Source organism: Canis lupus, chromosome 13, assembly GCF_048164855.1.
Source record: "Canis lupus baileyi chromosome 13, mCanLup2.hap1, whole genome shotgun sequence".
Taxonomy (NCBI): domain Eukaryota; kingdom Metazoa; phylum Chordata; class Mammalia; order Carnivora; family Canidae; genus Canis; species Canis lupus.
Genome location: NC_132850.1, coordinates 60,117,033 through 60,141,085, shown reverse-complemented (window position 1 = coordinate 60,141,085; position 24,053 = coordinate 60,117,033). Strand labels below are relative to the sequence as shown.

The 24,053-nt window shown below is 35.3% G+C and overlaps 1 long non-coding RNA gene across 1 annotated transcript in view; it reads right to left on the bottom strand.

The window, feature by feature from the left end:
• LOC140602265 (uncharacterized) overlaps positions 1-579 on the bottom strand; it is a 61,063-nt gene extending 60,484 nt beyond the window's left edge. Inside the window, exon 1 of the long non-coding RNA XR_012005234.1 lies at positions 305-579. This is a non-coding gene — a long non-coding RNA (uncharacterized lncRNA). The remainder of the gene's footprint in view (positions 1-304) is intronic.
• Positions 580-24,053: the final 23,474 nt, after the last annotated feature.

Sequence of the window (24,053 nt, the reverse complement as noted above, 5' to 3'; positions counted from 1 at the left end):
ATTTACACTTTGTCATTATGTAAATACTCTCTGTTTACTACAGGTGGCTCTAAGTTTTATATGACCTATAGTCATACCTGTTTTTTCCATCATTGAATTTCTGGCCAGTTGACTGCCTGGAATCAACAAATACATGTTGGCTGAGAAATATTTTGCCTAAACAATAATCTTGAACTTTTATTGATTTGATACCTGTTCACAGCCACTCACATACCATGATATCCAAAACATTAATGACTGGTTCTGAAATTGGGTGTGCGGATCCCCAGACAACCTATAGAATTATCCTCATTAGGTTACTCACCTGTGATTGTACCAGAGCAGAATATAATCAAGTGGTTTTCTCTTTCTGAAATCACTGCTTAATCCTTTTTATGTCAGCATAGAACTATAAGTCCTGTAAAAGCTATCATTCTGCACCTGATCTGTTTCTTCCATATAATCTTCCAAATGGAAATATTTTGTTTAAAAAAGAAGGAAAAAAAAAAAAACCTAAGGAGTTCAGAAGGAATAAAAAAGCAAGTTACAAATTGTTCATGTTATTACTTGATTAATATTCTTGTGAGATATCCAACTAAATAATCAGATCCCAAACCAATTTTCTACATGAACTACACAGTGAAGGTCATAAGAAATGTCCTTAAAGTTCTATTCCTATCTCACAGTAGTAAAAAGAGGGCAGTGCATTGTGATGCAGATTTGCTGCAGTGTTCAGCCTCGTTCTCTAGCAGGCAGGTTCCCATGAATATCATTATCCTGCTCATAAAAAGAGGCATACCTAGTAATGGGTAAAACACTACCAACAGTAAGATGAAAGCCCTCATGGCCAGCAAACCCAATTGCCTGACGTTTGAATGTTTGGGAATTACCAACAGGTGCAAGGAGGCAAGATAGTATTAGGTGACAGTTTAAAGAATTAGGAAGAGAGTTTAGTAATAACCACTGAGAGATGCTGAACTGAGCTTGGTATTTGGCAAAGGTTATAATTTGAGAGCTACAATAAAATATGAAAGACTACGGAAATGAGTGTACTATTTAGAAGCAGTATCAGGAACAAATCTTAAAGGTCTTTCTTTAAAAAGAATGTAACATACAATAAATGAGGCAGTTTCCTATCATTATGTTCTTTCAGAATAAAGTCTTGAAGGGATAATATATTTTAATACATTTTCAAAGTATTAAATACCAATATTTTAATACCAAGTTGGAAATCTGCAAATAAAGGTAGATGCACATTTAATTTATAACCGAATACTTTCTGTAAAATTTATTTATATAATGTAATGTGAATTATGTACAGTTGACCCTTGAACAATGTGGGGATTAAGGGCACCAACCTGCTGTGCAGTTGAAATCCCTGTATAACTTTCAACTCCCTAAGTACTTAACTACTAATAACTTACTGTTGCCTGGCAGCCTCACTGATAACCTAAGTAGTCAGTTAGCACATATTCTGTATGTTATACATGTTATGTACTATATCCTTACAGTAAAAGAAGCTAGACAAAAGAAAATCTCATTCAGAAAATGATAAGGAAACTAAAATACATTTTACAATACTGTACAATATAGACAAAAAGCTACATAAAAGCAGACTCACATAATTCAAACCTGTGTTATTCAAGGGTCAACTGTGTTAAATCATAAAGACTATTAATAATTACTTTTGATAACACAAGAAAAATATAATTTAGACTTAAAAACCTAGAAATTTTGAATGAATATTAAACATTCAAAATTCCAACTTACATTAGTTTGCATATGATTTTAATAGAAATATACCAAGATGGACATTGTATATCTAATATTTTCTCATTGTGAACATTTCTCAGGTTACTAATATTAAACAAAGCTACTAATTTAGAAGTAAATATTCCTTTTTGGCATTTAAAAAAATCACTATTTTTTTAAACTTTAACTGTATTGCTGTCAAAAATGATCATGTATTTATTCTGATATTTAAAAATGTCACAATCATTTTGGACAATAAAAGAACAATTATAAACTCTGCGCTAACTATAAAATAAAACCACCTGAGGATTCTACTGAGTAAATAAATACAGGGAGAATATCTAAAGGAGTTCAGTCTTAAAGGAATTGGCTACATGACTATATTTCCTGTTCTAGGGCTTGGGTAGCTAAAATACCAATAGAAAGTACAGCTGTATTTTTCCATGGAAGCACCACCCCCCCAACACAAAGGAGTTTGGGAGTCAGGGTTGGCAAAGAGTGACCAGGAAACCGTGGGAAGGAAAAAACTGTAAATTTTGTGTATGAGTTTGCTACGATTATATATGTTTGTGAAGAAAAATGAATGTAGTCTGATTTGAGATCTGAGCTCCTCTATACCAAAGGTGCAGCAGATTTTTGGTTCAACTTATATTTTGCTAGACAGAAACATTAAGTCTCTTCAGAACAAAATAAAATAATTACAGATACCCACAATACAATGTTCATGATGTTCAGAAAACAATCCCAAATTACTTGACCTATAAAAAGCCAGGTAAAAATATATTCATAAAAAAAAAGAAAAAAAAAGCCAGGTAAATGGAATCATTTTCTCAAAGAAACTTGAAAAGCAGCATATACCGAAAATGACTCAGATGTTGATATTACTAGAAAAAAACTTTAAAATGGCTCAATATTTGTTCCTGAGGTAAGTAAACTAAATTTAGAACATTTCATCAAAGAAATAGAAAATGTTCTTTTAAATGGAAAATTTACAATGGAAAAAAATGTAGTCTCAAAATATTTAGATGCAAAGCTTAATAGCAGAAAGGAGATGTCAGAGGAAAGTTTCAGTAAATTTGAAGATAGATTAATAGTGATAATATCAAATCTGAAAAAGAGAGAGAACAATTAATGAATAAGATGGTCAGAGCCCCTGGCACATGTGAGGTATTTTTCCCTTAGGCTTTGATCGTTTTGTTCATTCATATACTTATATATGGGTAATTGAAGTTCCAAAAGAAAAAAAATATATGAGAGAATAGAGCAGATAAAATGTTTGTATGAATAATTATGAATATCTCTAAATTCATAAAAATATAGATTTATAGATTCAAGAAACTTAGCAAAATCTAAAATCTAAAAAACTTAGCAAAAGATGAATGACACCCGCAGACAGAGACACACATACACATCACAAGTTCATCAGAGTTAAACTACTAAAAACCAACATTAAGAAAATTTCTTGGAATCAATTAGCATTACACATTAAATGTGGAGGAACAACGGTTCCTTGTGTGTGAGTTTGTGTGTGTAGGAACAATGATTCTAATGATCTCTGACCTCTATGCAGAAAAGATTAGGCCAAAAGAGTGAAAAAGCATTTGTAATGCTAACAGAAAAAAAACAAAGATGAAATAAATTTTAACAGAATAAGTCTAAGAGAAACTGTTGCTCCATACTACAAAAGAGAAATGTTAAATACACCTAAGGGTGAATTAATTATTCTAGAGGTAGATTCTAATCTTTAGGAATGAATAATGAAAATAATAAATGGGAAATATCTATTTAAATATAAATATAAACAAATATAAATATGAAACAGATGTACATATGAAACTATACCAATAAAAATAAAAGCACACTTTTAAAAAAGGTAACAGATCAATATTTCAAAAATATTTAATTCCAGTATAGTACAGTGTTGTGCTAGTTTCAGATGCACCATTAGTGATTCAACAATTCCATTCATTACTCAGTGCTCATCATAAGTGTACTCTGAATCCCTTTCATCTATGTCACTCCTTCCCCTCCCTACCCACCTACCCTCTGGTAACCATCAGTCCTGTTCTCTATCGTTAAGAGTCTATTTGTGGTTTGTGGTTTGTCTCTCTTTTTTTTTTTTTTTGTTTTTGTTCATTTGCCTTGGTTATCAAATTCCACATATGAGTGAAATTATATGGAGTTTTTCTTTCTCTAACTGACTTGTTTCACTTAACATTATACCCTCTAGATCCATCCATGTTGTTACAAATGGCAAGATTTCTTTTTTTGTGTGTGTGTGGTTAAGTAATACAAAAGCACTAATTTGAAAAGATATATGCATCCCTATGTTTATTACAGTATTATTTACAATAACTAAATTACAAGCAGTCCAAGTGTCCACCAATAGATGACTGGATAAAGAAGATGTGGAGTGTGTATGTGTGTGTGTGTGTGTGTGTATTTTATATATCAGTTTCAAGGTTGATATGGAAGTATAAACAACTTACAAAGTAAATTTAAAATAGAATAACAAAGTTGGAGGGAAAACACTACCTGACTTCAAGATACAAAGTTAGAATAATCAAGACTTTGGATTCATAGGTTTTCCTGAAAGAATATATAGGAAATACCTTAGCATTTACAAGCCATGTGTATTATCTCTTCACAATTACTGAACTCTTTCATTATATTCTGGAAGCTACACGGGCAATACATAAACAAATGAGCTTGTTATGTCCCAGTAGAACTTTATGTCCAAAAATTGGCAGCATGCCCAATTTACCTGGAGGTCATAATTTGCTGACTCTGATCACGGCTATGGAATTAGGAAAAGGATAGACCTATAGATCAATGGAACAAAATAGTGTCAGAACAGACTCGCTTATATTTGGTCAGTTTTCAAAAAGATGGTAAATAGATTCATTGGTGAATATTTTGGTAGTGGTTTCTTTATGTAGTTATAATTTAAACTTCCTAAGTAATGGTGTCAAATGTCATTTGTCTGTCAGAACTTTATTGAAGCTTTTGTTAATTTATAATTTTTTCTCTGGTGAGAATTTAAAAAGACTGGCAGTACAAAGATTTGATGAAGATGTGGAGCAGCAACTGGAACTCATATATTCTTGACAAAAATATAATACTACACCAGTTTGGAAAATGGTTTAGTAATTTCTTAAAATGCCAAGAAAATACCTACCAAATAAGCCAGCAATTTTACCTGTAGTTACTTACACAAGAAACAATAAGATATGTCCATACAAAGACTTGTAAATGAATGTCGATAGGACATTTATCCATAATAGCCAAATCTGAAAAAATCCTGTGTGCATCAACTGATGAATGGATAAAATGACTATGGTATATCCATACAATGGAATAATAGCAATCAAAAGTAGCCAGTCTCTGAAACAAGCAACAGCAGAGATGAATGTCAAAATCCCTATGCCGCCTACTGGTGTTATATGTGCCTGATAAAACACTAAATTCTTCTCCTGAGACCAATATGATACTCTATGTTAACTGATTAGAATCTAAATAAAAACTTAAATAAAGTCACTATGCTGCATAGTGGCCAATATTCTATCGAATTTACAGTGAACAAAAGACAATTAGTAGTTCCTTATGACTGAGGATGGAGGAAAGAGTAGACAGTGATGAGGCACAAGGGATCTTTTAAGGGTAATGGAAATGGTTTGTATCTTGAGTCTGGCGGTGGTTTTATAGTAGTGTACAAGTTTTAAAACTCCCCACATATTTAATTGTGATTGGATGCCCTATATAATTTATATCTTAATAAAGTTCATAAAATGACAATTGTATAGTAAATATTATATTATTTATAAGTAAACCTAACTTAGGAAGATGTCCATAATGTAACTGGATCCAATGTAGAGAACTGTTTTTTGTAGTTCATTCTGTTCTAGTATTTGAACGAACTTCTGAGGAATAACAGATCAGCAACTTCTTGTGACATAAAATATGGCATGCTAAAATTTGAGAGTAGGTTTCTATATTTATTTAATTTTTAATAAAAAGTCCATTTTTTGTGACAAGCAGAATGCATTCAGGAAGCAAATCACTAAGTGATTTAAAAAATTAAAGATTCGTTAACTATTAACAAGGGATTGGATTATTATTAATTAGTAAATGATTGGCTCCTTGGATAAAGAGAAGACTAAGGAAGGTAAGAATAGCAGCTATAGGAATAAGTAGTAACAGGATCATGTAAAATAAGAATCTGATGGTAAGGATATCCTTATTTCATTACTTTGAACAGCAGGTAAAGACAGTAGAGTAGTATTGCCAATTTGAATAAACAAAACACAGTCTAATTTCATCTTACATGGGAACTTTATCTTAATTGATTAACAGCTGGTCTTAATTCTTTATTTATTGTATTGCCATAAACAGAACAGATGGACATCTGACAGCACAGCATCTGATTTTCAAATTTATGCACAAATGCTTTCTAGCTTTTCTTAGTTATAGCTGATTTCATTCTTATAGGCAGCCTTATATTTCTAGTTTTTTATATTACTTTCAGTGGAGAAAAAAGACACATTCTGTTACGCATTATTTTATATACTAAAGTAGAACAGTTGTTTGCTTTCCTCTAGTTACAGAATCCTAACTGTCCTAAAGAGATCATCTAATGTAATCTCATGCCTTTATATTATATACTCGATTCGGTTAAAATTTTCAAGTACAACACTAGTTCTTTATCAGGTTCCTAAATGAGCTTCCTATTTCCCTTACTCTCTTTAAAAAAAAAAAAGATTTTAATTTATTTATTAATGAGAGACACACAGAGAGAGGCAGAGACACGGGCAGAGGGAGAAGCAGGCTCCACGCAGGGAGCCCGATGTGGGACTGGATCCCAGGACTCCAGGATCACGCCCTGGGCTGAAGGCAGGCGCTAAACCACTGAGCCACCAAGGCTGCTCCCCCTCTTTTTTTTTTATCTTAAATCTAGTCTCTTGTATTACAATTTATGTATGCTATTAGACATTATCACTTAATGTTCATTGAGATCAATATTTGACTGGTTAAGGGAAAACATTGGCTCTACCAAGAGATGATTAACGAAGTTATAAACATTGTTTTTAAATTTAAAAACACACAAAGCACACCCATTCAATAATCTTTTATGAAGAGCCAATTTTCCCTTTGCTATGGTCTTAATAATGCCTAATATGCTTGCTTCACCATTTCCAAAGTACATCCAAAGGACGTCATTTACAATATTCACTTGGGTTCATTAGGCTGAGCATAATTCTAAAGACAAAGAGAAAGCAATCTGAATTAAGAATCATTCTAGATTTCTGTTATTTTTCTCTCGGATTTTAAAATTTTTGTCCTTCTTTTAATTTAGTTATAGTTTTAGTAACTTTCCTTTATAAAGACAAAGCCAGTAACATTTACAGAACTTATAGGATTTCAAGAAATTGTAATATTATTTTGTTTTTTTTACTTCTTCCATAGGCTTTAGCACTATTTATTTAAACTATATGATACAATTATATGTACAACTAGTTTATGTGATAGCAAACAAAATAGAATTATGATAAGCATATATTTCATTACAAAGAACATTTTTCCCCGAGCATACTAAAGAACAACCTAGAGAATGTCAGCATTAGATATAGTCAGTATAATAAGGGGTTTAATAGTGGTAAAAATGGCAAAGTTTTTGGAGCTGAAATTGTTTTTAAGAGTTTCTATTGACATACTCATCCTGTTCCACTATACTACTAACTAAATTGGCCACTAACACATGTAACGAATCTTTACAAAGATATGCAGTACAAACATATACAGCATGTTTTAGTGAGAATATTATCATTTCAGAAATATTTATTCAGCTCTACATCCCTTTAAACATTTGCCCAACAATGTATTTAATCTTGTTTACTGGGCTCTGGACTGAACACTGAAGATATGCAGAGAAATAAAAAAAAAAAAATTCAAAGACTAGGTGGTTTCAAGTCCAGTTTTACTCACAAAGTGAATGATCTGGAAAAAATCAGTTTCATACTCTAATCTTCAATGATTTTTTCCTAAGAGACCATACATGGTTCTGATGAAAACTAAATGTGTTAGTATGGAAATGGGCCAGTCTCAAATATTAATATAAATAATTGTTGACACATACCTGTTTTTCTTAGTACATTGAGTTTTTTATTTTTATTTTTTTAAAGATTTTATTTATTTGATATATAGAGAGAGCAGGGGGGTGGGAGGAGCAGACAGAGAGGGAGAAGCAGACTCCCGTCTGAGCAAGGAGCCCAATATGCCGGGCTCAATTCCAGGACCTCGAGATCATGAGCTAAGCTGAGGGCCAACATTTAACCAACAGAGGCACTCGTGCACCCCTACACGGAGTTTTTTAAAAGATGACCAATATAGGTAAAGAGAGAAATAGTAAACGTGAGATAAGTAAAGGCAATTTCAAAACATGCAGAATCAGGAGACATTGAGCAAATACAAGGAAGTAGAACACAACTTGACCCCTGAGAATACATTCTTGAAGTTTTTAAGTTTGAAGAAATCAGTTTGAATTTCTCTGGTAAGCATTTTGTTAGTTTGTTATGTTTTGTGTATTTTCTCAGATATGATGTAATTATGTTAGAGGTAAAATCATAAGTATCGAGAGGAATTTTAAAAATTCTCTGGATACATAAAATGAAGGCTTTATTAAGTTCAGCTAAGCAGATGTTACTTAAGCTAAACCAGAGTTTATCTATAAAAACTTTTAAGTTATTTAGTATTCATTATCTTAAATATATAGAGTTAATTATCAGAGGACTGTTTTTAGCTATTCTCCCCAGAAAAACACCTTCTCTTCTCTTAGGAAACACATGATCAGAGGTGATAAAGAAAGGATGGATAGTTAAAATCTACAGATAAGTCATAATTTTGTTTCTAGATAAAAAGACTTTACATTTATTTCATTTTTACATTATTAAATTGAACTATTTTTATTTTCAAATTACTGGCTCAATATAAGTGCTCTGATAAAATGCTAATTAATAGGGAGACACATACATACTATTGCCAGGAGTACATCCCTTAAGTTTTAGCCAATATTTGCTCTTGTGTAATTTATTTAATTTTCTGTATTTATAAGTTTTAGGGCAGAGTGTTGGAATTTTAGTTTCTTTCATTCGTTTTAAGCTAATATTGAGCTTTAACTAATTAAACTAATTTAAACTAATAAACTACCCTTTAGAAAATAATTTTCTTCTACTATGTCTGGAACAGATGATGTCGGGCTAGTAGGTAGAATAAGACAAGTGTAACAGAGGCAAGAATTGAATATTATGGGGTACATCTTGGATAATCATGTTTGGCAGGTACGTATTTAAAGTGTAGACAGTAATTGAATCTGGAAAAAGAATACATTTATTAAACAAATATTTATAGACAGGTGTCCATGTGTCAAGCACTTTTCTATATGCTAGGGATAAAAAGCAGGGAATGAAATACACACACACACACACACACACAGAGTTCTCTGCCCTTAAGGATATTTGATTTCTGTTGTTTTATGAATCCAGGTTTGCAAGTAATAGCAAATGAGGATATTGGGATAGAACCACTGAACAAGTTGCAGGTTATTTAAACCAACTTATGGAACAGAGTTTCATTCAGGCAGGCGCTATACAAACAAGGAGTAATGAACTGGTGGAAAATAACAAATGCTGGATGGCTTATGCCTCAGTCTTACTCCTGGTCAATGAATGAAAATTCAGAGTTAAGCAAAGCTGACCAACAAGCTTCCCTGATGATGGAGGTGGCTGTAGGGTAAGGGGACAGAATCAACTTCTGTGGCATAAAAAAATTACACAACTTTCTTCCTTCAAGCGAACTTCTAAAAGTTAATTTTTCTGGATTGTTTACTTCCTTATTTAAGAGAATAAACTTTTGAGGGAGGAGCAAGACGGCGGAAGAGTAGGGTCCCCAAATCACCTGCCACCACCAAATTACCTAGAAAACCTTCAAATTATCCTGAAAATCTATGAATTCGGCCTGAGATTTAAAGAGAGAACAGCTGGAATGCAACAGTGAGAAGAGTTCGCGCTTCTATCAAGGTAGGAAGACGGGGAAAAAGAAGTAAAGAAACAAAGGCCTCCGAGGGGGAGGGGCCCCGCGAGGAGCCGGGCTGAGGCCGGGGCGAGTGTCCCCAGGACAGGAGAGCCCCGTCCCGGAGGAGCAGGAGCTGCACCGACCTTCCCGGGGGAAAGGGGCTCGCGGGGAGGTGGAGCAGGACCCAGGAGGGCGGGGATGCCCTCGGGCTCCCGGGGACACTAACAGACACCTGCGCCCCGGGAGAGTGCGCCGAGCTCCCTAAGGGCTGCAGCGCGCACGCGGGACCCGGAGCAGCTGAAGGGGCTCGGGGGCGGCTCCGCGGAGGGGGCTGCGGGGCGGGAGCAGCTCGGGGGGGCTCGGGCAGAGGAAGAGGCTCCGTGCGGAGGGGGCTGCGCGGTTCCAGGAGCAGCTCGGGGGGGCTCGGGCGGGCTCGGGCGGCGGCTCCGCGGAGGGGGCTGCGCGGCGGGAGCGCGAATCCAACAGCGCAGGCTCCGGAGCACAGGGCGCCGGGACACAGCCCAGGATCCGGCCTCCCCCGGGACAGGCAGAGGCCGGGAGGGCCCAGGACAGCGAGGACGCTCCTGCCCCAGCTGAGCACATCAGCGGCCCCGCCCCGGAGCCTCCAGGCCCTGCAGACGGAGTTCCTGCCGGAGCTGAATCCAGGTTTCCAGAGCTGCCCCGCCACTGGGGCTGTTCCTCCTGCGGCCTCACGGGGTAAACAACCCCCCTGAGCCCTGCACCAGGCAGGGGCACAGCAGCTCCCCCAACTGCTAACACCTGAAAATCAGCACAACAGGCCCCTCCCCCAGAACACCAGCTAGACTGACTGACAACTTCCAGGGGAAGCCAAGGGACTTAAAGTACACAGAATCAGAAGATACTCCCCCGGGGTTCTTTTTTTTTTTTTTTTTTTTTTTTTTTTGCTTTTTGATTTGTTTCCTTCCCCCACCCCCTTTTTTTCCTCCTTTCTTTTTCTTTCTCTTTTTCTTCTTTTTTTTTCGTTTTTTTTCTTCCCTTTTTTTTCTCTTTCTCTTTTCTTTCCTTCTTTCTCTCCTCTCTTTTTCTCCTTTTCCCAATACAACTTGCTTTTGGCCACTCTGCACTGAGCAAAATGACTAGAAGGAAAACCTCACCTCAAAAGAAAGAATCAGAAACAGTCCTCTCTCCCACAGAGTTACAAAATCTGGATTACAATTCAATGTCAGAAAGCCAATTCAGAAGCACTGTTATACAGCTACTGGTGGCTCTAGAAAAAAGTATAAAGGACTCAAGAGACTTCATGACTGCAGAATTTAGAGCTAATCAGGCAGAAATTAAAAATCAATTGAATGAGATGCAATCCAAACTAGAAGTCCTAACGACGAGGGTTAACGAGGTGGAAGAACGAGTGAGTGACATAGAAGACAAGTTGATAGCAAAGAGGGAAACTGAGGAAAAAAGAGACAAACAATTAAAAGACCATGAAGATAGATTAAGGGAAATAAACGACAGCCTGAGAAAGAAAAACCTACGTTTAATTGGGGTTCCCGAGGGCGCTGAAAGGGACAGAGGGCCAGAATATGTATTTGAACAAATTCCAGCTGAAAACTTTCCTAATCTGGGAAGGGAAACAGGCATTCAGATCCAGGAAATAGAGAGATCCCCCCCTAAAATCAATAAAAACCGCTCAACACCTTGACATTTAATAGTGAAACTTGCAAATTCCAAAGATAAAGAGAAGATCCTTAAAGCAGCAAGAGACAAGAAATCCCTGACTTTTATGGGGAGGAGTATTAGGGTAACAGCAGACCTCTCCACAGAGACCTGGCAGGCCAGAAAGGGCTGGCAGGATATTTTCAGGGTCCTAAATGAGAAGAACATGCAACCAAGAATACTTTATCCAGCAAGGCTCTCATTCAAAATGGAAGGAGAGATAAAGAGCTTCCAAGACAGGCAGCAACTAAAAGAATATGTGACCTCCAAACCAGCTCTGCAAGAAATTTTAAGGGGGACTCTTAAAATTCCCCTTTAAGAAGAAGTTCAGTGGAACAGTCCACAAAAACAAGGACTGAATAGATATCATGATGACACTAAACTCATATCTCTCAATAGTAACTCTGAATGTGAACGGGCTTAATGACCCCATCAAAAGGCGCAGGGTTTCAGACTGGATAAAAAAGCAGGACCCATCTATTTGCTGTCTACAAGAGACTCATTTTAGACAGAAGGACACCTACAGCCTGAAAATAAAAGGTTGGAGAACCATTTACCATTCGAATGGTCCTCAAAAGAAAGCAGGGGTAGCCATCCTTATATCAGATAAACTAAAATTTACCCCAAAGACTGTAGTGAGAGATGAAGAGGGACACTATATCATACTTAAAGGATCTATTCAACAAGAGGACTTAACAATCCTCAATATATATGCCCCGAATGTGGGAGCTGCCAAATATATAAATCAATTATTAACCAAAGTGAAGAAATACTTAGATAATAATACACTTATACTTGGTGACTTCAATCTAGCTCTTTCTATACTCGATAGGTCTTCTAAGCACAACATCTCCAAAGAAGCGAGGGCTTTAAATGATACACTGGACCAGATGGATTTCACAGATATCTACAGAACTTTACATCCAAACTCAACTGAATACACATTCTTCTCAAGCGCACATGGAACTTTCTCCAGAATAGACCACATATTGGGTCACAAATCGGGTCTGAACCGATACCAAAAGATTGGGATCGTCCCCTGCATATTCTCAGACCATAATGCCTTGAAATTAGAACTAAATCACAACAAGAAGTTTGGAAGGACCTCAAACACGTGGAGGTTAAGGACCATCCTGCTAAAAGATGAAAGGGTCAACCAGGAAATTAAGGAAGAATTAAAAAGATTCATGGAAACTAATGAGAATGAAGATACAACCGTTCAAAATCTTTGGGATGCAGCAAAAGCAGTCCTAAGGGGGAAATACATCGCAATACAAGCATCCATTCAAAAACTGGAAAGAACTCAAATACAAAAGCTAACCTTACACATAAAGGAGCTAGAGAAAAAACAGCAAATAGATCCTACACCCAAGAGAAGAAGGGAGTTAATAAAGATTCGAGCAGAACTCAACGAAATCGAGACCAGAAGAACTGTGGAACAGATCAACAGAACCAGGAGTTGGTTCTTTGAAAGAATTAATAAGATAGATAAACCATTAGCCAGCCTTATTAAAAAGAAGAGAGAGAAGACTCAAATTAATAAAATCATGAATGAGAAAGGAGAGATCACTACCAACACCAAGGAAATACAAACGATTTTAAAAACATATTATGAACAGCTATACGCCAATAAATTAGGCAATCTAGAAGAAATGGACGCATTCCTGGAAAGCCACAAACTACCAAAACTGGAACAGGAAGAAAGAGAAAACCTGAACAGGCCAATAACCAGGGAGGAAATTGAAGCAGTCATCAAAAACCTCCGAAGACACAAGAGTCCAGGGCCAGATGGCTTCCCAGGGGAATTTTATCAAACGTTTAAAGAAGAAACCATACCTATTCTCCTAAAGCTGTTTGGAAAGATAGAAAGAGATGGAGTACTTCCAAATTCGTTCTATGAGGCCAGCATCACCTTAATTCCAAAGCCAGACAAAGACCCCACCAAAAAGGAGAATTACAGACCAATATCCCTGATGAACATGGATGCAAAAATTCTCAACAAGATACTGGCCAATAGGATCCAACAATACATTAAGAAAATTATTCACCATGACCAAGTAGGATTTATCCCCGGGACACAAGGCTGGTTCAACACCCGTAAAACAATCAATGTGATTCATCATATCAGCAAGAGAAAAACCAAGAACCATATGATCCTCTCATTGGATGCAGAGAAAGCATTTGACAAAATACAGCATCCATTCCTGATCAAAACTCTTCAGAGTGTAGGGATAGAGGGAACATTCCTCGACATCTTAAAAGCCATCTACGAAAAGCCCACAGCAAATATCATTCTCAATGGGGAAGCACTGGGAGCCTTTCCCCTAAGATCAGGAACAAGACAGGGATGTCCACTCTCACCACTGCTGTTCAACATAGTACTGGAAGTCCTAACCTCAGCCATCAGACAACAAAAAGACATTAAAGGCATTCAAATTGGCAAAGAAGAAGTCAAACTCTCCCTCTTCGCTGATGACATGATACTCTACGTAGAAAACCCAAAAGTCTCCACCCCAAGATTGCTAGAACTTATACAGCAATTCAGTAGCGTGGCAGGATACAAAATCAATGCCCAGAAGTCAGTGGCATTTCTATACACTAACAATGAGACTGAAGAAAGAGAAATTAAGGAGTCAATCCCATTTACAATTGCACCCAAAAGCATAAGATACCTAGGAATAAACCTAACCAAAGATGTAAAGGATCTATACCCTCAAAACTATAGAACACTTCTGAAAGAAATTGAGGAAGACACAAAGAGATGGAAAAATATTCCATGCTCATGGATTGGCAGAATTAATATTGTGAAAATGTCAATGTTACCCAGGGCAATTTACACGTTTAATGCAATCCCTATCAAAATACCATGGACTTTCTTCAGAGAGTTAGAACAAATTATTTTAAGATTTGTGTGGAATCAGAAAAGACCCCGAATAGCCAGGGGAATTTTAAAAAAGAAAACCATATCTGGGGGCATCACAATGCCAGATTTCAGGTTGTACTACAAAGCTGTGGTCATCAAGACAGTGTGGTACTGGCACAAAAACAGACACATAGATCAATGGAACAGAATAGAGAATCCAGAAGTGGACCCTGAACTTTATGGGCAACTAATATTCGATAAAGGAGGAAAGACTATCCATTGGAAGAAAGACAGTCTCTTCAATAAATGGTGCTGGGAAAATTGGACATCCACATGCAGAAGAATGAAACTAGACCACTCTCTTTCACCATACACAAAGATAAACTCAAAATGGATGAAAGATCTAAATGTGAGACAAGATTCCATCAAAATCCTAGAGAAGAACACAGGCAACACCCTTTTTGAACTCGGCCATAGTAACTTCTTGCAAGATACATCCACGAAGGCAAAAGAAACAAAAGCAAAAATGAACTATTGGGACTTCATCAAGATAAGAAGCTTTTGCACAGCAAAGGATACAGTCAACAAAACTCAAAGACAACCTACAGAATGGGAGAAGATATTTGCAAATGACATATCAGATAAAGGGCTAGTTTCCAAGATCTATAAAGAACTTATTAAACTCAACACCAAAGAAACAAACAATCCAATCATGAAATGGGCAAAAGACATGAACAGAAATCTCACAGAGGAAGACATAGACATGGCCAACATGCATATGAGAAAATGCTCTGCATCACTTGCCATCAGGGAAATACAAATCAAAACCACAATGAGATACCACCTCACACCAGTGAGAATGGGGAAAATTAACAAGGCAGGAAACAACAAATGTTGGAGAGGATGCGGAGAAAAGGGAACCCTCATACACTGTTGGTGGGAATGTGAACTGGTGCAGCTACTCTGGAAAACTGTGTGGAGGTTCCTCAAACAGTTAAAAATATACCTGCCCTACGACCCAGCAATTGCACTGTTGGGGATTTACCCCAAAGATACAAATGCAATGAAACGCTGGGACACCTGCACCCCGATGTTTATAGCAGCAATGGCCACGATAGCCAAACTGTGGAAGGAGCCTCGGTGTCCAACGAAAGATGAATGGATAAAGAAGATGTGGTTTATGTATACAATGGAATATTACTCAGCTATTAGAAATGACAAATACCCACCATTTGCTTCAACGTGGATGGAACTGGAGGGTATTATGCTGAGTGAAGTAAGTCAGTCGGAGAAGGACAAATATTATATGTTCTCATTCATTTGGGGAATATAAATAATAGTGAAAGGGAATATAAGGGAAGGGAGAAGAAATGTGTGGGAAATATCAGAAAGGGAGACAGAACGTAAAGACTGCTAACTCTGGGAAATGAAATAGGGGTGGTAGAAGGGGAGGAGGGCGGGGGGTGGGAGTGAATGGGTGACGGGCACTGGGGGTTATTCTGTATGTTAGTAAATTGAACACCAATAAAAAATAAATTAAAAAAAAAAGAAAAAAAATAAGAGAATAAACTTTTGATTTCAATTTTAATTATCATTACAGAAAATTATAAAAAATGCCAACTTTATTTTTTCTATTGAGTTATCGAAGGTATGGTATTAGCATTTATTTCTGCCTTATGTGAAAAAAGGTTAAAAGTACTGTGAAAGCTAATTCACCCATAAAAGACCCCAGTTAAATAATATGAAACTCAGCCTTGGAGGTTCTAGGGTAAGACAGGATTCACTTTGTCCTTCAGATTGTTGCTTTTGTACAAACATGACATTTTGGTTGGACTTTGTGTTTGACAGCTCTATAGTATAATTTTACAGAATGTGTTAAAGCAGAACCAAATGTCATTGGCTTCGTTCAGTAGATTTTCTGCCTAATGGAAAGCACCATTACTATTCTATTCATTTTTACAACCAATGAAAAAAATTGATCATTTTGATTTGTGGAGTTCTTTTGTACATGATTTTCTAGGAGATAAAGATCATGTATTAGCCCTTTTGTATGTCCATGATTGAGCATTAATTGACTTTGATCTGTAAGAAACTGCCTATGCTTCATTCCAAGAGTAATTTTGGCATTACTTGCGCTAGCAGTTAACAGGTAGCGTATTGGCTTAAGGAATATATGTGAGTGGGAGGAGAATTCTGTGGTGTAATTTAAAGGGTGTTCATGTACACAGAATAAAAAAGGGATTTATTTTATAATATGAAACCAATTCATAATTTGAGAGTAGAAATGAAGCTGAGTCAAATATAAGTGCCAAGTGAAAAACCACTGGGGTCTTGGGATACTGTCCAGTCGGAGAAAGGAGGCAGCAGTAAGGCTGAGGTTACTGGAGCTCAGAGGTCAGATACAGGTCATGATGTAGGTCAGAGTGACACACCTGGGGGAAAAAAAAAAAAAAAAGATCTATATGTTGTTGGTATTGGAATAAAGAAGCCCCTCCAGACATAAATTCTTGTTTTGTTTAACACTAGTTAACTTGAAATTGGTATTTTAAAGTAAAACATTACTTAACTTTTTCTATCGGACTCATCAAAGTTACCTACCTTTATGGCTCTAGGGAAGCTGTGACAACTTAGAAAAGAAGCTGTTGGGGCACCTGAGTGGCTCAGGTAGTGAAGCATCGGACTCTTGGTTTCAGCTCAGATACAGGTCATGATCTCAGGGTCCAAGGATGGAGCCCCAAGTGGGGCGCCACACTTGGCATGCTCCTCCCCTAACTCATTATCTCTCTCAAATAAATAAAATCTTAAAACAAAAACAAGAAAAGAGGCTGTTACTGGGCACTACTGTATCTTTTGAACTTTTTAAAATATTTTGCTGCTTATCTCTTTTCCCTTCATAAAAGGGGAGGAATCATCTCTTACCATGCGAATTGTAACTTTAATCAAACTATTTAACATACTGACCTTGAGAATAAAATAAATAATTTATCAATATGAGAGAAACCTAAACCACGGTGAGTTTGTGATTTTTAATGTATAAGCTTAAGTTCTTTATTTGCATTTGTCTCCCAGCAATACTTTTCAGGATGACGATAATATATGTAGATAAGAAATCAGGGTGCTGAAATGAAAATCTTAGAACTTCAACACAAAAGTCCACCATCTGATATAATACTGATTATTTTGCATAGTAAGAGCATCGACATAAGGTGTTAAAACAAAGGGTATCCTGATACCTGCCCTGTCCTGTGGTCCCAGACTGGACGTACCCACAGTCAAGGTTTTATTATTATTATTAATTTTCCAGCCCATTAATAGGAAATAGACAAATAATATAAGAACCTCCTTGTACTTCTCCAGCCTATCTAAATTAGCAGCTAGCTTTTCATGGGAGATCATTTGAAAATGAACTGGGCTGTGGATCTTTTTAGAGTATGAAACATTCACTTTGCTTGAGTCAGAGCTGTCTCTGCTGCCTTCTTCTAATTCATTATAGTTATAAATCTATGTCTCAAGTTTCCCAGACCTGAGAATGTTGCACATGTGACAAGGGAGGTAGAGACTGGATGGATGCTTTGCAAACTACTGAGTATAAGTGATTGTTGGCAACCATCAGAAGCTGAAAGAGGCAAGGGAGGATCTTCTAGAAGCTTTAAGAGAGACCATGGCTCTGCCACTGTGATTTTAGGCTTCTACCGTCCAGAACTGGGAGAAAATAAATGTCTCTTGTTTTAAGCCACCAAATCTGTGGACTTTGTTACTACAGCCCTAAAAAACTAGTAGAATGTGCTACAATGAAACACCTTCAGGCATAAAAAGGAATACACTACTGACATATAACAAAGCATGGATGAATTTGAAAATACTATATAGTAATAGAAAGAAAACAGACTCAAAAGATCACATATTGAATGATTTCAGTTATATGAAATGTCTGCCTTAAAAGCAGAAAGTAGATTAGCAGTTTTCAGGAGATGTGGATGAAAAGCAAGATTGTCTGCAAATGAGCAGAAAGGATATCTTTGAGGTGATCAAAATATTTTCAAATTGAATTGTTATAATGATTGCATGACTGCAAATTTACCAATTTCTATAATTTACTAATTAAAATTTCCATAATTTCTAAATTTACCAGTAATTTTTGAATGGTATACTTACATGAGTAAATGTTATGGTATGTAATATTGTAGCTCAATAAAGTTCTATTAAATAAAAAGGAAAAAAAGAGATGCTGTGAAGAACAATGAAGAAAGAAAATAAGTGAAAGTGTGATGGCCCTTGAGAATATAAACAAGAGTGATAACATTGGGGAAAAAAAAGAATCTTGAAATCTAGAATATTTCTTTTTTACCCTAGACATACTTTCCAGTTTTTCTTTTTAATTATTAAAAACATATGTTCCATTTTTATGTTCATACTGTAATTAGGGGAATAGATTGGGGAATTACCTAAGAGCAACAGGGAATTAATAACAGAATTTAAATTTAAATATTAAATAACAGAATTTAAATGTCTGTACAAGCAGATGACTCTGATCTCATTGGTCGCCAGCCTGGATCTCAGGTTCCTATAACTCACTTAAAGGAGTAATAGATAATCTCAAACAACTTTTGCTGCTTCTATAGGCATATTATAAATCTCAATTCTATTATAAAGACTTCACATTTTATATGTTTATGTACTTTTAGATGCAACTATATTAACTCCCTGTTGTGACAACATGTCTCTAGTGATTAGAATTTCTAATGATATATGTTTTGATTAATAGAAAAGTGAGTAAATTACTGCTTGACACATGCTATTGTTTAATCAAAGATACTCTTAAAAACCTAATGTCTTATATGAGAAGAATTCAATGAGATTATGGTGGTAAATAATTTGGGAACAATTATTTTAATTTGCATACAGCACTGCTTAATATGTCAAGTGTGTCAAACATGCAGAAGGGGAAGGCAATTGGTAAGCAATAAATAGGGTGTTGGCAATATACTTGTACCAAAAATTTATGGAAACTGTTTATTAATCTTTTATAATTATTAAATTAAGTGTAATTGACAACATATAATCTAATGTGTATTTTCAAATATAATAATGTAAGCATAGACTGATTAATCTGCTTAAATAAAATGTTTTATAAACAATCTAAGCAATGTTTATATTACCTTAATTTTTTGGATGAAGACTTGCAGAATGTAAACTAAAGTTCATGCATTTTCTGTGTTCAGTATTTTCTCTGTAAAATGAAAAGAAATCTTATCTTCAGGTACCACAAAATTGCTGCTATTTATAGTTTTATGTGGGATTTTCATAAAACATGTAAATAAAAGACAGTAATTTAAGCAATCTTAAATATGTTCATGAGACATTGTGAAATGAGTTCTATAGCACTCACTACAAAAAGGAATCAAGAGTATTTTACCCACTTACCGTATATCTTTCATTATTTTGGACCTAGGCCTTTCCTTTATTATGTACCAATTTGCTGTAGTATCTGGAGCATAATAAGATCTCTTATATGTGATGAAACTGTTCTGGAATGGTGCATAAAAGCAACCACACATCAAGTCAGCTAGATAAACAGAGGGGAGTTTTCCCCAGCTTATCAATTTTAAATGTAAAGCATGATTTACATAAAATCCTTCATATTCTTTACTTTCCATGATTGTTTATATGATATACTCTTGTTCTTTAAAACAATAACTTTTGGTTATTTTTTATTAGCCTCTTCTTCTGATACAATCTGTGAGTTGGACACAAATATAAACTGTTTTCTATCTAATTATTTCCTTTTCAGCTATTTTGCATTTAATATATAATAAGTATACTTATATTAGGCCTGTTTAGCAAAACTCCATTCAGTTTTATAAAGATACATATTGGCCACATAGTTTTAAGTATATGTTGACATCATATATAACTACTTTTTTTTCAATTGAAGTATAGTTGACATATTATATTAGTTTTAGGTATACAATGTACTGATTCAACATTTATGTATATTACAAAATGATCACCAGTGTCTAGTTATCATTTCACCATACATAATTATTACAATATTATTGACTATTTTTCCGTGTGCTATACTTTATATTCTTATAATTTATTTTTGTTATAACTGGAAATTATACTTCTGAATCCCATTTACCTCTTTCTCCTACCCCCTAAACCCCTATCCTCTGGCAACCACCAATTTTAAAATTATTCCCTGTATTTCTGAGTCTGCTTCTGTTTTGTTTTGTGTGCCCATTTTTTGTTTTTTGATTCAACATATAAATGAAATCATACAGTATTTATCTCTGACTTACTTCATTGCATAATATCCTCTAAGCCCATCTATGTTGTTGCAAATGGCAAGATTTCATTCATTTTTATAGCTGAGCAATATTCCTGTGTGTGTGCGTGTGTGTGTGTGTGTACACACCACATCTTCTTTATCTATTTACCTCTTCATGGACACTTTAGGGTGGTTCTCTATCTTGGCTAATGTAATAGTGCTGCAATAAACATAAGGGTGCACATATTTTCTTTGGATAAATTAAGGGAGTTTTTATTTTCTTTGTATAAATACCTAGAATTAGAATTGATAGATCATATGGAGTTTTTACTCAAAATTTTTTGAAGAACCTCCATGCCACTTTTCATAATGGCTGTGCCAATTTATACTCCCACCAAAAATGCATGAAGGTTCTTCTTTCTCCACATCCTTGCCAATATTTCTTATTTCTTCTCATTTTGACAGGTGTGAGGTGATATTTCATTGTATTTTTGATTTGCCTTTCCTGATGGCTAGACTAGGTATGAGCATCTTTTCATGTGTCTGTTGGCCATCTTTATGTCTTTGGAAAAATGCCCATTTTAAAATCAAGTTGTTTGTTTATTTACTTATTTACATTTGTTTTTGGTGTTGAGTTGTATGAGTTTCAATTATTAAAGCTTTCTAGCATAGTTTGAGATCTGGGATTGTGATACCTCCAGTTTTGTCCTTCTTTCTCAGATCTCATTGGCTATTCTGAGTCTTCTCTGGTCCCATATAAATTTTAGGAGTTTTTTTGTCCTAATTCTGTGAAAAATACTATTGGTATTTTGATATTTTGCACCGAATCTGTAGATTGCCTTGGGTAGCATAGGCATTTTAATATTAATTTTTCTAAACCACAAACAGTATATCTTTCTATTTATTTTTGTTGTCTTCAATTTTTTTTAAATATTTATTTATTTATTTACTGGGGTGGGACATGCACATGAGTTGGGGAAGGAGCAGAGGGAGAGAATCTTCAAGCAGACTCCCCAGTGAGTGTGGAGCCCTACATGGAGCCAGGCATGGGGCTCAGTCCCACACCCCATGATGATATCATGACTTGAGCTGAGACCAAGAGTTGGATGCTCAACTGACTGAGACACCCAGGCACCCCTGTTGTCTTCAATTTCTTTTATCACAATGCCTTATAATTTTTCGAGTAGAGGTCTTTCACCTCCTTGGTTAAGTTTATTTCTAGGGTTTTTTTTAATGCAATTTTAAATGGGCTTTTGATAAATTTCTCTTTCCGGTAGTTCATTATTATTATACAAAAATGTAACAAATTTTTGTATATTAACTTTGTATCCTGCAACTTTGCTGTATTTATATTAGTTTTAATAGTTGTTTGGTGGCATCTTTAAGGTATTCTGTATATAGTATCATGTCAGCTACAAATGGTGACACTTTTACTTTTTCTTACCAGTTTGGATGCCTTTTATTTCTCTTTCTTGTCTGATTATTGTGGCTAGGATTAAAAGTGGTGAGAGTGGGAATTCTTGTCTTGTTTTCTGATCTTAAGAGAAATGCTTTTCACCACCGAGTATGATATTAGCTGTTGGTTTGTCATATATGGCCTTTTTTTGTTGAGATATCCCTCCATACCCACTTTGTTGAGTTGTTTACTTTTTATCATGAATGGATACTTTACTTTGTCAAATGCTTTGTCTTCATCTATTGTGAGATGATTATATGATTTTTATTCTTTATTTTGTTTGTGTGGTCTATAATATCGATTCATGTATGTTAAGCAGTCCTTGTTCCTTGTCATAAATCCCACTTCATCATAATGTAGGATCCTTTCAATGTATTGTTGAATTTGGTTTCCTGATATTTTATTGAAGATTATTACATCTATATTCATCAAGGATATTAGTCTGTAATTTTTTTTGTTTGCAGTGTCATTGTCTGATTTTGGTATCAGTAATGCCAGCCTCATAGAATGAATTTGGAATAATTCCGTTTTCCTCAATTTTTTGGAATAGTTTGAGAAGAATAGATAGTAACTCTTCGTTAAATGTTTGGTAGAATGTTGGCCTATGAAGTTATCTGGTACTGGACATTTGTTTTTTTGGGAGTTATTTGACTGCTGATTCAATTTTATGACTCTTAATAGGTCTGGTCAGGTTTTCCATTTCTTATTTCTCATTTCTTAAGGTAAGCCTGGATTGCTATAAACTTCCCTGTTAGAACTGTTTTTGCTGTATTCTATAAATTTTGAAATGTTGTGTTGCCATTTTCATTTGTCTCAAGGTATTTTTTTTTTATTTCCTTTTCAATTTCTTCATTGACCCATTGGTTTTTGAGTAGCATGTTGTTTGACCTTCATGTTTGTGTTTTTACCAGTTTTTTCTTGTAATTGACTTCTAGTTTCATACTAAAACACAATTTAACTCCAATCATTATGGTTACGGGGGCAATTCTGCACATGATAGAAACACAATTAGAAGAAATTAGATATAATAGTTGCTCTAAACATAGGGAGACCATTTCATAGAGTTATTGTGTAGGTAAAGCAGAAATTAGAGGTCATATTTTACATAATGTTGAAATATTTAAGGGTATTAATATCCGTAGAGAAAGTAAAGTTAATAAAACCACTTGGCAATGTGATTATAGTCTATAAATTGCTAATCTGATGTGCAGACAGCAGCTGTGTCACTTTGCTGGGGAGGTCAAGGAGCTGCAACTGCTTTTTTTCTGCCTGAAGGAGAAGGCAAATGGCCCGCTAGTCAACTGGCTTCAAAGATTTTATAAACAAACACTTTGTGTTTGAGAGAGAGAAAAAAAAGAAAGACATTCTAAGTTTGTGGTTGTTGGCTTATTGCATTAAAATACATAATTTTACAGCACAGTATGACTGAAAGCTCTAGAAAAGGATGTAATAATCATTTGGAAAATCATTATATGATCTCTGAGGTTTCATTCAAAAAGTTCTAAAAGTTCAACAAGTTCTAAAACTTTATGTCTTTTTGCTTTATTGTTCTATACATATATATATATATATATATTCTATACATAAGCAACTGCTTTTAAAATAAAAGCAACAATGCATCTATTATTGCTCCATCTTGAACATTATTCTCTTCCCAGTCCCTAGCAATTACAGTATAGCAAATTATTTACATTTCAGAACAACCCAGTAATAAGCATCGTATATTTTAGTTTTATTGTTAAGAACCTGAATACTAAATGGCAAAAGCAGGCACAGCATGTATTCTACCAGTGTGGTGTGCAACCTCTTTCTCATATGCTTTACTTTCCCTTTACACTTGCAAATTGGATAAATGCAGCCATAGGTGGTTTGACAGCTAATTAAATGTGAATTTGTGCATTTATATGTCAGCTTACTACCAGTATTTGTGGAAATAAGGTAGAAATTGTATAGAAAACTTTAAATTCAGT